This window comes from Leptodactylus fuscus, chromosome 3, assembly GCF_031893055.1.
Source record: "Leptodactylus fuscus isolate aLepFus1 chromosome 3, aLepFus1.hap2, whole genome shotgun sequence".
NCBI lineage: Eukaryota > Metazoa > Chordata > Amphibia > Anura > Leptodactylidae > Leptodactylus > Leptodactylus fuscus.
The window spans coordinates 206,136,540-206,151,803 of NC_134267.1; the positions used below are offsets into that span (position 1 = coordinate 206,136,540).

The 15,264-nt window shown below is 47.4% G+C and overlaps 1 protein-coding gene across 1 annotated transcript in view; it reads left to right on the forward strand.

Annotated features, from left to right (window-relative positions):
- SNTG2 (syntrophin gamma 2) overlaps positions 1-15,264 on the forward strand; it is a 410,686-nt gene that overhangs the window by 249,455 nt on the left and 145,967 nt on the right. The window lies entirely within an intron of this gene.

Below are 15,264 nucleotides of genomic sequence, written 5' to 3' on the forward strand. Positions count from 1 at the left end.
GAATGAAAGGCCTGGGAGATGGGGAGTTGCATTGCAAAGTGTGTAAACCACACTCAGTTTGTCCTCGACCTATACATTTAGAAATTATCTCCCCCAGCGAGGAACGTGGCCTCGATGGGGGAATTTTTCTAAGGAAGCTAGAAAAGAGGGCATCTTGGGCCTTGCTGGCTCAGGTCTAGCTTCTGTCATGCAGCTGTCTTCTGCCTCTGGACATCCCTTTGCCTCTAGCCACCTTTTTCCCTGCTTAGCTTGCCTCCACATCCACACTGCTTTTGCCCCTAGACATCACCCCAGTCCATGCCTTAGCTTGTACCCCCAGTTTTTGCTGCTTAGCTTGCCTCCACATCCACACTGCTTTTGCCCCTAGACATCATCCCTATCCATGCCTCTTCCCCTAGCCATAACTCTGCCACCCCTGGAAACTCATGGTGCAGAAACTTTGGGAGCTGACTTTGAGGAACCCTTGGGTTTTGTAGATGGAACTCCATCAAAGGTCTGTGCAGCTCACACACCCTGCTCAAGATATGGTATTGTAGGGTTTCAGCGTGTGTGAATGACGGACAACAGCCTGTGTTTGGACAGATGTAGGCCTTGCTAGAGTGTTTTTAGGCTAGCAGCGACTCCTGTATACTTGCAAAAGTGGGCGCACAAGCGCCGCATTTTTAACAGTAGCTTCGGTACATTTGGGTATGTTTTCAAAAAAAGTTGCACCACTAGGTTAGACGTGGGCCAAACATGGAACGTGTTGGAGGCTGGCAAGCTCCAGAGCCGCTACCAGGTTCCAGCCATTATCACAGGCGTAAAAATGCCAGGCCCCAGGTGTATCAGGGGAAAAAAAAATGCCATCTCAGCCAGGATGGCATCCCTGACCTCGGAGGCACTGTGCTGTCTGTCCCCCAAGCTGATGAGCTTCAGCACCGTCTGCTGACGTCTCCCCACACCAGTGTTTTAGCGTTTGCCGCTAGTAGCTGGGGTGGAGGTTGCAGCGTCGTAGGGTTTCAGTCTACTCCTGCCATGAATTTTGGCCTGGAAGAGGAGATAGGGTACCTCAGTTTGCACCCCGGGACCAGACTCCACCACATTCACCCTGCCTGTCCTTAAAGATAAGCAGCATCCCTGACCACAGGCGCTTGTCCAAGTGTCGGTGGTCAAGTGGACCTTGCAGCAAAGCGTGGAACTAAGGGCCCACCTGATGTTGAGTGACACGTGCTGGTGCAAGGCGGGGACGCCACACCGGGAGAAGTTGTGACGGCTAGGGACGGCATAGTGAGGTGCCACAGTTGCCATCAGGTCCAGGAAGGCGGGAGTTTCAACAACCTCTCCTGGGCCAGCAGTTTAGCGATGTTGGCGTTCTAGGCTTGCGTGGGTGGGTGGTTAGCTGTGTATTTCTGCCGGTGCTCCAATGTCTGAGAGATGGTGAGTTGTTGTAAAGAAGCGCCTGATGGTGCCTTTGATGGTGCAGGAGAAGGAGATAAGACAGAAACAGGGGAGGATGAGGGAGAAGTCAACAAAGTGGCGGAGGCAGATGAAGTGATGTCCTGGCTCGTCCTCTGGAGTGCATCGCCAGCACTGTGAGCAGAGGCAGTGGCATGAACAGCGGGCAACGTTTGTCCTGCCGTTGCTGCCTGCCACTGATTCCATTGCTTGGATTCCAAATGACGGTGCATTGAAGTGGTGGACAGGTTGCTCTTCTCAGGGCCCCTACTTGATTTCGAGAGGCAAATTGTGTAGACGACACTATATCTGTCCTCGGCGCATTCCTTGAAAAAACTCTACACCTTCAAGAAACGTGCCCTCGATGGGGGAGTTTTTCTGGGCTGGGTACAAAAGGGAACATCTTCGGACATTCTAGGTCTGGCCTGGCTTCGGCAAAGCAGCTGACCTCTGCCTCTGGACATGTCTCTGCCTCTAGCTACCCTTTTTGGTGCTGCACCTGCCTCAACATCCACACTACTTTCCCAGCTTGACATCCGCCTTGTCCAGGTGGGGTCAGTGTCCTCGTCGTCCACCACCTCCTCTTCCAACTCCTGTCTCGCCTCCTCCTCCTGCACAATGCGCATGTCAACTGGCTGTCCTGACAGCAACTGCGTCTCATCGTCATCGATGAGGGTGGGTTGCTGGTCATCCGCCACCAAATCGACCGGAGATGGAATGGAGGAGACTCTAGTGTTTGAGCATCTGGACACAGATACTCGTCTGTTAGGTCCGTGGAATCGCGAAATGGAGGGGCAGGTTGCGGTACAGTCAAAGGAAGGGAGAACAGCTCTGGGGAGCAGGGACAGTTGGGGTTATTGTTCTGGGAAGATTGGGAATTTTGGGTGGAAGGAGGACAAGACTGTTGGGTAAGAGGAGGTAGAGGCTGACTGGCTGGTGGACAATGTGCTTTAAGCGTTATCCGACAGCCATTGCAAGACCTGTTCCTGGTTCTCGGGCCTACTAATCTTTGTACCATTCAGCCTAGTTAATGTGGAACTTTTGTGCAAAGCGCAGAACTTAGGGCCCGCCTGATGTTAAGGGACACACGCTGGTACAAGGCTCAACTCACCCTAAGTGCCAAAAACACTGCTGGTGCAAGGCTCTACTCATGCCAAGGGCCTCAATCTCTGCTGGTAGCTCAGCTTAAGGTCCTGTAACTTTGTTTGGAAGGGCTCATGTTAAGGGCTAGAAAAGTGAATTTTGGAAGGTCTTACCACATCACACACACACACACACACACACACACACACACACACACACACACACACTCAAAATGACAGTTAAGGGTGAGGGCTTTTGGATTTCCCATTGTCTATTCCATCCGTGGTTGTCATGGGGAACGTGATTTAAAGGAGTGGTTGTTACTGTTTGTTGAGCTTAAATTGGGGTTTGTGTTCATCCATTTGGGGAGTAAAGAAGGTTTCCAGGTATTTTCCCACTTTGATAGAGGTTTTTTGGAATGTGGAAAGTGTGTAGTTGTTAGGCTGTGATGTTGGGGTAATAGAGGGTCTTTGGTGTGTTAGATGCCCCCAGACATGCTTCCCCTGCTGTCCCAGTGTCATTCCAGAGGTGTTGGCATCATTTCCTGGGGTGTCATAGTGGACTTGGTGACCCTCCAGACACGGATTTGGGTTTCCCCCTTAACGAGTATCTGTTCCCCATAGACTATAATGGGGTTCGAAACCCGTTCGAACACACGAACAGTGAGCGGCTGTTCGAATCGAATTTCGAACCTCGAACATTTTAGTGTTCGCTCATCTCTACATATTACTGTATATATCCTGTACCCTCCTTTCTCTCTCTCTCTCTCTCTCCCCCCTATCTGTCTAAAAAAAAAAACTATGGGAAGAATATGCAACCTGGTAATAATCTCAGCGTCATTGCTAAACAAAGGCCTCTTGGAAGGTCGGGCATGAGGCTAAAGGGAGCAGCCATTATTGGGTTATTTCACTGGAATCCTGTCTTAAGACAGGCTTGCACATTCCAGTGAGCGCCCTCTATTGGTTTGCAACAATGAGGCAGCAACTGTCTTCCTAATTACATCATGGAAGGCGGATTTGCATATTCTTCCCATAGTTCCTTGCAAAGTGGAGTGCTAAAGGCTTAACAAGTCTCCACACACCTATATGGTGGTCTCTCCCTAAGGAGTGACAATATCCCCCGAACCCTAAAAAAAAAAAACACACAAAAATCCCCACCTGTATATCTGTCTGTCTAAGTATCTCTATATATTCTGTACCCTCCTATCTCTCTCTCTCTCTTTCTCTTTCTATCTCCTATCTTTCTTTAAAAAAACACAAAAAAAATCCCTCCTGTATATGTCTGTCTACCTAAGTATCTAAAAAAACAGAAAAAAAAATAAAAATACCCACCCCTGTCTGTCTGTCTATCTATCTATCTATCTATCTATCTATCTATCTATCTATCTATCTATCTCATATGATAAATAATTAGATAGACTGTGTTACAGGATTGTAAGCCGATGGCCGGCATAGTGATGGAGGGGGTGTACATCTCACACAGACTGCTCAGGTGGGCGAGATGAGGAAAAGTCCAGGATGAATTGTTCTCAGCAGATAACTTTTGTCTGCTGAGCATTTTGTTACTGTACATGATCAGTATTGGGCTGGATTTTTTAGGAATGGCAGGTAGGTTGGTAGTGGGACCTGTCATTCCACCCCACCCCACCCCCAGTCCACACATTATGGATGTTTCTGCAGCGTGTCAGCTGCTAAGTATTGTCCTTATCACTGATATCTATCTATCTATCTATCTATCTATCTATCTATCTATCTATCTATCTATCTATCTATCTATCTATCTCATATGATAAATAATGAGATAGATTGTGGTACAGGATTACATAAGTATTTCAGAAAATATTCTGGCTTCCACATATACTAATCTGCTGAAAATCTGATAATAAAATTCAAAAATTTGAATATATTTATTTTTCTGTCCATGAGTCTTTATTCAGTTTTATTTTCTCTAATATGACAATGTGTGAATATTTGTAAATCTTCTAAAAGGGACACACTGTATAATTCAGACATCAGGTGCAGGCAGTGACATAAGTACCGCAATAGTAGCTGTAGCGGCTGCCACTGAGCCCTGGATCTATTTAACCGGCCCTATTTACTTACTGATCCCCGCTCCTGCTCACAGCCGCTTCCACTTCTTCCCTCCAGGGGGTATCATGCGTCTCATATATAACGTCCCTGGGGCCCCCTGAAGGGGAAGAAGCAAAAGCAGAGGTGGCCGTGAGCAGGAGCGGGGATCAGTAAGTAAGGCGGCAGGCCCGCAGCAAGAGTATTTGTTGCGTGAACCCCAACAAATACTACTATTATTATACTCTGGGGTCTCTTCAGTATAATAATTGGAGGCTCAGGGAGGGAGAGGGAACATGAAAACCAGTGTTTATTACCTCTCCAGCGCGATTCCATGAAGTGTTCGGACTCTGTAGTGACGTCACAGGGGTCAGGCCAGCGTTGCAACACATAACACACTGGCGTAACCCATGTCTATTATATCATTGAAGAGGACCGTTGTAGAGCCCAGAAGATGTAAGTGATAGAGATGAGCGAACAGTAAAATGTTCGATGTTCGATATTTGATATTTGTTTTGAATAGCTGCTCAATATTCGACTATTCGAACGAATATCGAACCCCATTATAGTCTATGGGAGAAAATGCTTTGCTACAGGGGATCCCACCATTCGACTCAGGAGAGTCACCAAGTCCACTAAGACACCCCAGGAAATAATGCCAACACCCTGGAATGCAACTGGGACAGCAGGGGAAGCATGTCTGGGGGCATCAAGTACCTTTATTATGTCGGGATCCCTGTCAGCTTGCGATATGCGGGAGCTGACTTTTTCCCATAGGAATGCATTGATCAGCGTTGATTGGCCAGTGTACTGCATTCGGCCAATCAACGCTGGTTCTGCCTGAGGAGGCGGAGTCTAAAATCGGTCCACAGCAGTTTCCATTCTGGTCCGAGTTTTAGACTCTGCCTCCTCCAGCGTTGATTGGCTGAATGCTGTACAGTGGCCAATCAACGCTGGTCAATGCATTCCTATGGCGAGATGAAGCAGAGCTAGCCGTGCAGTTAGCTCGGGTACTCCGGACACCGGAGATGAAGCAGTGCTCAGCTCTTCTACACCCAACCATCCCTCCAACTACTCCTCCTGTCACACACACAGCTCTGCACTACTGCCAACCATCCCTCCAGCTACTCCTCCTGTCACACACATCTCTGGTCTAACAGAGCTCAGCACACACTCAGCTCTGCTACATCTCTACACTCTGTTGCTGCCTCCGTTGTCGTAGTCCCTGTCCGCGCCAGGGAAGGTGGGAGGGGATATGAATTTTTACAGCGTTTGCGGCCTTGTATTCGTTTGGAATCGAATATCCTGAACGGCCTGATATTCGATCAAATCTGTATTCGATCAAAGGGTGTTCGCTCATCTCTAGTAAGTAACTCTGGTTTTCATATTTTAATATTTGCAACGAACACCATTGGGGCCACAATGGGACATAATACAGTGTGGGGGTGCCACTATGGGACATAATATTGTGTGCAGGGGCCACTATGGGACATAATACTGTGTGCAGGGGCCACTATGGGACATCCCTCCTTCACACTCAAAACTGTCTATTTCGTTAATGTCAGTGGCGTCCATCCCTCCTCTGCTCCAGGACCACTTATGTCTTTGGAGCTACAAGACCACTTATGTGCTATTTCTGCAGCAGAGGAGGGACTTCCCTGCTATAATGTCAGTGTTGGTAACCCTCACAGGGTTCTTATTGATGAATATTCATGAGGTTCAGACCCCAGAGTATAATAAGTAAAGGTCCAGGGGAGGGGAATAAAAATTAGAATTATATTACTCTTCTCTCATCTCTCCTGGGCATCATGGTAGCATCCAGCGATCCCCAATGTCCTCTTCTCAGGCCTCTTCCAACCTCTGGCTGACATCATGGGCCCTGGGATCTGAATTAGTTTGCTCATCCCTAGTTGGGAGAAAAGTGGAAGTCACATCTGCCTGTAGCAAAAGAGAAAGTGCTGCCTACAGGTCAGTGTAGCAGGGGTAACCACAGGTCAGTGTAGCAGGGGTAACCAAAGTCAGGGTAGCAGGGGTAACCACAGGTCAGGGTAGCAGGGGTAACCACAGGTCAGGGTAGCAGGGGTAACCACAGGTCAGTGTAGCAGGGGTAACCACAAGTAAGTGTAGCAGGGGTAACCATAAGTCAGTTTGACAGGGGTAACCAAGGTCAGGTAGCAGGGGTAACAACAGGTCAGTTTAGCAAGGTAATATAGGTCATAGGGGTTAGTATGGTCTGCCACATGCTCAGACAGGCCTGCAGGTAAATTCCCCACTGGGCCCCTGAGCGAGGTTGGCCCCCAGATCACTTTGGTATGGCTCAGTATACTCATTGTACTTCATTCAAATGCTCATGGTACAGCATCTTAACTAAATACCTCCCAACCATCCCGGATTCAGCGGGACAGTCCCAGATTCTGGGTCCTGTCCTGATCAGCATGAGGTATATCCTGGAATCAACTCATCTGCGTCCGCCTCTGATAGCTGTAGACGCGATGTGCTGATGTCACTCCCATCGCACCTGCAGCTCCCTGAACACTCGGGAAGCAGAGACCTGGGACTGTTCATCAGGGGAGCGAAGAATGGCAAGTATCAGTGATTTTTATGTTAAACTTTGTCAGATGAAGAGGGACATTAAACTGTGGGGACAGATGGAGGGGGGGCAAACTGGAGGTGCATATGAGGGGGATGTTAAACTTGGGGGCAGATAGAGAAGGATGCTAAACTTTGGGTGCAAATAGAGGGGGCATTAAACTGTGGGGTGGGAAGATGAAGAAGGACATTAAACTGGGGGCAGATGGAAGGGGCATTAACGGGTTAAGGACTGGGACCAAAAGTACAGGCCTCTTTTTTCAAAACTGACGTGTCACTTTAAATGGTAATAACTTTGAGACGCTTTAACGTACACAAGTGATACACAAGATAGTTTTTTCGTAACACATTATTCAAAACAGCATTTGGGATGTTTGTTAACCCTTTAAGCATTTCATAAGAATAAAAATAATACACTAATACATTCATTTACACCTAAAATTAACACATTCACAAAGGGTTAAAGGAGAAAATGCATCTCACATTTTGTTATTGTTATTGCAATTTCTCCCGTGCACAGAAATCCCCCACATGGGGGTGTAAACTGATTTTTGGGCAGACGGCAGTGCATGGAAGGGAAGGAGCGACACTGCGTGTGTGAACAGCAGATTTTGCTGGAATTATTTTCAGGCACCATGTCTCATTTGCAGTGCCCTTAGAGTACCAAAACAATGGAAAGGCCCCAAAAGTGACCCCATTTTAGAATCTACACCCCTCACAGAATTCATCAAGGGGTATAGTGAGCATTTTGACCCTAAAGTTGTTTCACAGATTTTACGAACATTGGGATGTGTAAATGGAAAATTACTAAAATGTCACTTTATCTCCAAAGTTTTCATTTTCACAAGTGGTTAAAGGAGTAAAAGCCTCCCACAATTTGTTATACAATTTCTCCTGAACACGGCAATACCCCATATGTGGCCATAATCTGATGTATGGGGACATGGTGGGGCTCAGAATGAAAAGAGCGCTATTTGGCTTTTGGATGGCAGATTTTTCACATTTGCAGAGCCCCTAGAGTACCAATACAGTGGAAACCCCCTAAAAGTGACCTCATTCTGGAAATTACACCCATCATAGAATTTATCTAAGGGTTGAATGAGCATTTTGGCCTCACAGCTGTTTCACAGATTTTATTAACATTGGGACATAAAAATGAAAAATTACTTTTTTTTCCAATGAATCGTCCATTTAGCGCCATATTTTTAATTTTGCAAGTAGTTAAAGAATTAAAAGCCCCCCACAGTTTGTTACACAATTTCTCCTGAACATGGCAATACCCCATATGTGGCCATAATCTGCTGTATGGGGACATGGTGGGGCTCAGAATGGAAAGAGCGCTATTTGGCTTTTGGAGGGCAGATTTTATTGGAATAGTTTTCAGGTGCCATGTCGCATTTGCTGAGCCCCTAAAGTACCAATACAATGGAAACCCTTCAAAAGTGACCCCATTTTAGAAACTACACCTGTCAAGGAATGAATCAAGGGGTACTATCATTTTGAGCCTAACATGCTTCCCAAAAATTAATGTACAAAATGAAAATTGAAATTTTTAAAAATATGCCATTTTGGTGCCCAATACGTTGCACCCACTTTGTGTTGTCAGAGATCTGCACTCCTAAAACAATTAAGGGGCCATCCCGAGGGGCAAAAAATTATATACAGCGTTGGCCAAAAGTATTGGCACCCTTGCAAATCTGTCAGATAATACTCATGTTCTTCCAGAAAATGATTGCAAGCACAAACTCTTTGGTAGTAATATCTTCATTTATTTTGCTTGCAATAAAAAAACACAAAAGAGAATGAAAAAAAAAAGTCAAATCATTGATCATTTTACACAAAACTCCAAAAATGGGCCGGACAAAAGTATTGGCCCCCTCAGCCTAATACTTGGTAGCACAACCTTTAGACAAGATAACTGCGAACAACCGCTTCCGGTAACCATCAATGAGTTTCTTACAATGCTCTGCTGGAATTTTAGACTATTCTTCTTTGGCAAACTGCTCCAGGTCCCTGAGATGTGAAGGGGGCCTTCTCCAAACTGCCATTTTGAGGTGTTCTATGGGATTCAGGCCTGGACTCATTGCTGGCCACTTTAGAAGTCTCCAGTGCTTTCTCTCAAACCATTTTCTAGTGCTGACCTGAAGTGTGTTTTGGGTCATTGTCCTGATGGATAACCCATGACCTCTGAGGGAGACCCAGCTTTCTCACACTGGGCCCTACATTATGCTGCAAAATTTGTTGGTAGTCTTCAGACTTCATAATGCCATGCACACGGTCAAGCAGTCCAGTGCCAGAAGCAGCAAAGCAACCCCAAAACATCAGGGAACCTCCGCCATGTTTGACCGTGTTCTTTTCTTTGAAGGCCTCTTTTTTTCCCCTGTAAACTCTATGTTGATGCCTTTTCCCATAAAGCTCTACTTTTGTCTCATCTGACCAGAGAACATTCTTCCAAAACGTTTTTGGTTTTCTCAGGTAAGTTTTGGCAAACTTCAGCCTGGCTTTTTTATGTCTCTTGCTAAGAAGTGGGGTCTTCCTGGGTCTCCTACCATACAGTCCCTTTTCATTCAGACGCCGACGGATAGTACGGGGTGACACTGTTGTACCCTCGGACTGCAGGGCAGCTTGAACTTATTTGATGTTAGTCGAGGTTCTTTATCCACCATCCGCAGAATCTTGCGTTGAAATCTCTCATCAATTTTCTTTTCCGTCCACATCTACGGAGGTTAGCCACAGTGCCATGGGCTTTAAACTTCTTGATGACACTGTGCACGGTAGACACAGGAACATTCAGGTCTTTGGAGATGGACTTGTAGCCTTGAGATTGCTCATGCTTCCTCACAATTTTGCTTCTCAAATCCTCAGACAGTTCTTTGGTCTTCTTTCTTTTCTCCATGCTCAATGTGGTACACACAAGGACACAGGACAGAGGTTGAGTCAACTTTAATCCATTTCAACTGGCTGCAAGTGTGATTTAGTTATTGCCACCACCTGTTAGGTGCCTCAGGTAAGTAACAGGTGCTGTTAATTACACAAATTAGAGAAGCATCACATGATTTTTCAAACAGTGCCAATACTTTTGTCCACCCCCTTTTTTATATTTGGTGTGGAATTATATCCAATTTGGCTTTTTGACAATTCTTTTTGTGGTTTTCCATTGAAGACAAATTAAATGAAGATAATAATACCCAGGAATTTGTGATTGCAATCATTTTATGGAAGAAAATGAGTATTATCTGACAGAATTGCAGGGGTGCTAATACTTTTGGCCAACACTGTATATATGGCCAACATATTCCTTAGCACTTTACAAATCAGAGGACACATGAACAGATAGTATGTGACAATACAATGCGACAAAGAGTTAAAGAGGACCTTTCATGTCCTCATCAATGTGCGGTATTATATACAGCTAGAAAGTTGACATTGTGCTGAATTCAGTGCACCAACAGCTTTCCCGGTATGTGCCCAATGTTGGAGATATCAGTGCCAGATCGGCAAGCCTTACAGCTTAGCGTTAGAGATGAGCGAGTAGTACTCGATGGAGTAGGTATTCGATCAAATACTACGGTATTCGAAATACTCGTACTCGATCGAGTACCACTCGCTATTCGAATGGAAAAGTTCGATGCAGAACCAGCATTGATTGGCCGAATGCTATACAGTCGGCCAATCAACACTGGTTCTTCTCCTACCTTTAGAAGTCTTCTTCGTGCAGCTTCCCCGCGGCGTCTTCCAGCTCTGAATTCACTCTGCCAAGCATCAGGCCTGGCTGAGCCGACTGCGCATGTCTGCTTGTAGTGCGGGCATGCGCAGTCGGCTCTGCCCAGGCCCGATTCCTGGCAGAGTGAATTCAGAGCCGGAAGATGTCGCAGGGATGCTGCACGGAGAAGACTGCTCGGAGGATCCAGCCCGACCCTCACTCTTGGACTTGGTAAGTATAATTTGATCGAATATTGCCTACCCCTGAAACTAGCATTTTCCCCCCATAGACTATAATAGGGTTTGATATTCAATTCGAGTAGTCGAATATTGAGAGGCTACTTGAAACGAATATCAAACCTCAGACATTTTACTGTTCGCTCATCTCTACTTAGCATCATTGCTGGGAAGTAATGCCCCTCAATGGTACTTTCCATAGTCTTGTACTCTGATACTGTAATAATGCTAAACTGTAAGGTAATGTAACTGTAACGCTGCGCTGAATTCATTGTTATCTAAGTCCGCTACCATATACTCTCTCATCGCACATGCGACTGTGACGTATTAAGTGATGTAGCTGTAGTGGTGCAGAAGGTAAAGTTGGGCTCTTACTTTGGTCCAAGCACCCATGATTTGTGATAGAAGAATTTTATAAAATTCTACAGTTCATTGAATTTTTCAATCTTGATTTATTCTTACTCCATGTATATTTTGAAACTGTCACATACTGTAAACTGTGCTCAGAATGGCCATTTTTGCCAACGATAAACCATTTTTTCTATCATTTTTCTAAAATACCATTGTAAAAAAAAAAAAAAAATGTAAATACAGTCAGAGAGTTCATGCACAACACATAGCAAAGCTATTTGCAACGCCCCCACAAGGTTGTGTTCAGATTAGAAATCTGCATTAGGAAAATCTGCTGTGTGTTATTGGGGTTATGTAAAACAACATTCACATCTATTGTAATATCCCATAATAATAAATTCTGCATAATTCTGTGTTAATTCAGACGCACTATGAGATACTGTATAGACTCTATGACCTTATTCACATGACGACCATCACACAACCATTTTAAATGCAATGGCAGTGAATTAGTCTATTGATTTTTTTTAGTTAAAAACGGGCATGTTCTATATCGGTCCTTTTTGGTGGACACCTAGACCAATACAAATCAATGGAGCCATAAAAATAAATTGACATCTGAAATATGTCACTCAAAAATGGATCGGTAGATTGGATAAAAAAAGGCCCTTGAAATAGAAAAAAAGGTCCATTAAAACTGATGCAAAACACTTGGCTTTGCGAAGCAGACAAATGGCCATGGAACAGATTCAAGATGGAGGTAAAATGACCATTAAAAATGGACCAATTTGTCAATTTTTAGAACAAAGAAATGGACATGATTGTATGAATATAGCCTCAGCAGGCTATGGGGGAATCACTTAGAGAGCTGCTGCAGGATAGGGAGGAGGAGTTGGAGAGCTGCAGCAGGATAGGGAGGAGGTGCCCGAGAGCTGCTGCAGGATAGGGAGGAGGAGTCAGAGAGCCGCTGCAGGATAGGGAGGAGGTGTCCGAGAGCTGCTGCAGGATAGGGAGGAGGTGTCGGAGAGCTGCTGCAGGATAGGGAGGAGGAGTTGGAGAGCTGCTGCAGGATAGGGAGGAGGTGTCCGAGAGCTGCTGCAGGATAGGGAGGAGGTGTCGGAGAGCTGCTGCAGGATAGGGAGGAGATGTTGGACAGCTGCTGTAGGATAGGGAGGAGGTGTCCGAGAGCTGCTGTAGGATAGGGAGGAGGTGTTGGAGAGCTGCTGCAGGATAGGGAGGAGGTGTCGGAGAGCTGCTGTAGGATAGGGAGGAGGTGTCGGAGAGCTGCTGCAGGATAGGGAGGAGGTGTCGGAGAGCTGCTGCAGGATAGGGAGGAGGAGTCAGAGAGCTGCTGCAGGATAGGGAGGAGGAGTCGGAGATCTGCTGCAGGATAGGGAGGAGGAGTCAGAGAGCTGCTGCAGGATAGGGAGGAGGTGTCAGAGATCTGCTGCAGGATAGGGAGGAGGTGTCGGAGAGCTGCTGCAGGATAGGGAGGAGGTGTCGGAGAGCTGCTGCAGGATAGGGAGGAGATGTTGGACAGCTGCTGCAGGATAGGGAGGAGGAGTCGGAGAGCTGCTGCAGGATAGGGAGGAGGAGTCTGAGAGCTGCTGCAGGATAGTGATGAGGTGTCCAAGAGCTGCTGCAGGATAGTGATGAGGTGTCGGAGAGCTGCTGCAGGATAAGGAGGAGATGTTGGAGAGCTACTGCAAGATAGTGATGAGGTGTCCAAGAGCTGCTGCAGGATAGTGATGAGGTGTCGGAGAGCTGCTGCAGGATAGGGAGGAGGAGTCAGAGAGCTGCTGCAGGATAAGGAGGAGATGTTGGAGAGCTACTGCAGGATAGTGATGAGGTGTCCGAGAGCTGCTGCAGGATAGGGAGGAGGTGTCGGAGAGCTGCTGCAGGATAGGGAGGAGGAGTCAGAGAGCTGCTGCAGGATAGGGAGGAGGTGTCAGAGAGCTGCTGCAGGATAGGGAGGAGGAGTCGGAGAGCTGCTGTAGGATAGGAAGAAGGTGTCGGAGAGCTGCTGCAGGATAGGGAGGAGGTGTCCGAGAGCTGCTGCAGGATAGGGAGGAGGTGTCAGAGAGCTACAGCAGGATAGTGATGAGGTGTCCGAGAGCTGCTGCAGGATAGGGAGGAGGTGTCCGAGAGCTGCTGCAGGATAGGGAGGAGGTGTCCGAGAGCTGCTGCAGGATAGGGAGGAGGTGTCCGAGAGCTGCTGCAGGATAGGGAGGAGGTGTCAGAGAGCTGCTGCAGGATAGGGAGGAGGAGTCAGAGAGCTGCTGTAGGATAAGAAGAAGGTGTCGGAGAGCTGCTGCAGGATAGTGATGAGGTGTCGGAGAGCTGCTGCAGGATAGGGAGGAGGAGGCGGAGAGCTGCTGCAGGATAAGGAGGAGATGTTGGAGAGCTACTGCAGGATAGTGATGAGGTGTCCGAGAGCTGCTGCAGGATAGGGAGGAGGTGTCGGAGAGCTGCTGCAGGATAGGGAGGAGGTGTCCGAGAGCTGCTGCAGGATAGGGAGGAGGTGTCAGAGAGCTGCTGCAGGATAGGGAGGAGGTGTCGGAGAGCTGCTGCAGGATAGGGAGGAGGTGTCCGAGAGCTGCTGCAGGATAGGGAGGAGGTGTCGGAGAGCTGCTGCAGGATAGGGAGGAGGTGTCCGAGAGCTGCTGCAGGATAGGGAGGAGGTGTCAGAGAGCTGCTGCAGGATAGGGAGGAGGAGTCAGAGAGCTGCTGTAGGATAAGAAGAAGGTGTCGGAGAGCTGCTGCAGGATAGTGATGAGGTGTCGGAGAGCTGCTGCAGGATAGGGAGGAGGAGGCGGAGAGCTGCTGCAGGATAAGGAGGAGATGTTGGAGAGCTACTGCAGGATAGTGATGAGGTGTCCGAGAGCTGCTGCAGGATAGGGAGGAGGTGTCGGAGAGCTGCTGCAGGATAGGGAGGAGGTGTCCGAGAGCTGCTGCAGGATAGGGCGGAGGTGTCAGAGAGCTGCTGCAGGATAGGGAGGAGGAGTCGGAGAGCTGCTGTAGGATAGGAAGAAGGTGTCGGAGAGCTGCTGCAGGATAGGGAGGAGGTGTCGGAGAGCTGCTGCAGGATAGGGAGGAGGTGTCTGAGAGCTGCTGCAGGATAGGGAGGAGGTGTCGGAGAGCTGCTGCAGGATAGGGAGGAGGTGTCGGAGAGCTGCTGCAGGATAGGGAGGAGGTGTTGGAGAGCTGCTGCAGGATAGGGAGGAGGTGTCGGAGAGCTGCTGCAGGATAGGGAGAGATGTCCGAGAGCTGCTGCAGGATAGGGAGGAGGTGTCCGAGAGCTGCTGCAGGATAGGGAGGAGGTGTCAGAGAGCTGCTGCAGGATAGGGAGGAGATGTCCGAGAGCTGCTGCAGGATAGGGAGGAGGTGTCAGAGAGCTGCTGCAGGATTGGGAGGAGGTGTCAGAGAGCTGCTGCAGTCAGAGTTTCTATTGAGAAACAACTCACTACGCACTGCAGAAGTGAAAAGAACCCTATAGAGAATGAAGTATGTTTCCATGTGCTGGGAAGGGGAGTATCTTGTGTCTCCAACTTCGCTATATGACTAATAGCCCATTTAAAAAAAATCTAATTAAAATGTATTTTATAGGGTCATCATGAACCACACATATAGAAGGGTTTGTCAATGTCGGCGTGAGGACATTAAATTTTACATATTACATTTGTAATATTGGAATTTTCGGCTTTGTTAATGGGCTGTACCCCTACAAATCTTGACACTATTCAATCAGTGCTGACAGTATTAAGCTTTGTAGTGACATAGGATCAGTATATGGGCATAGTTA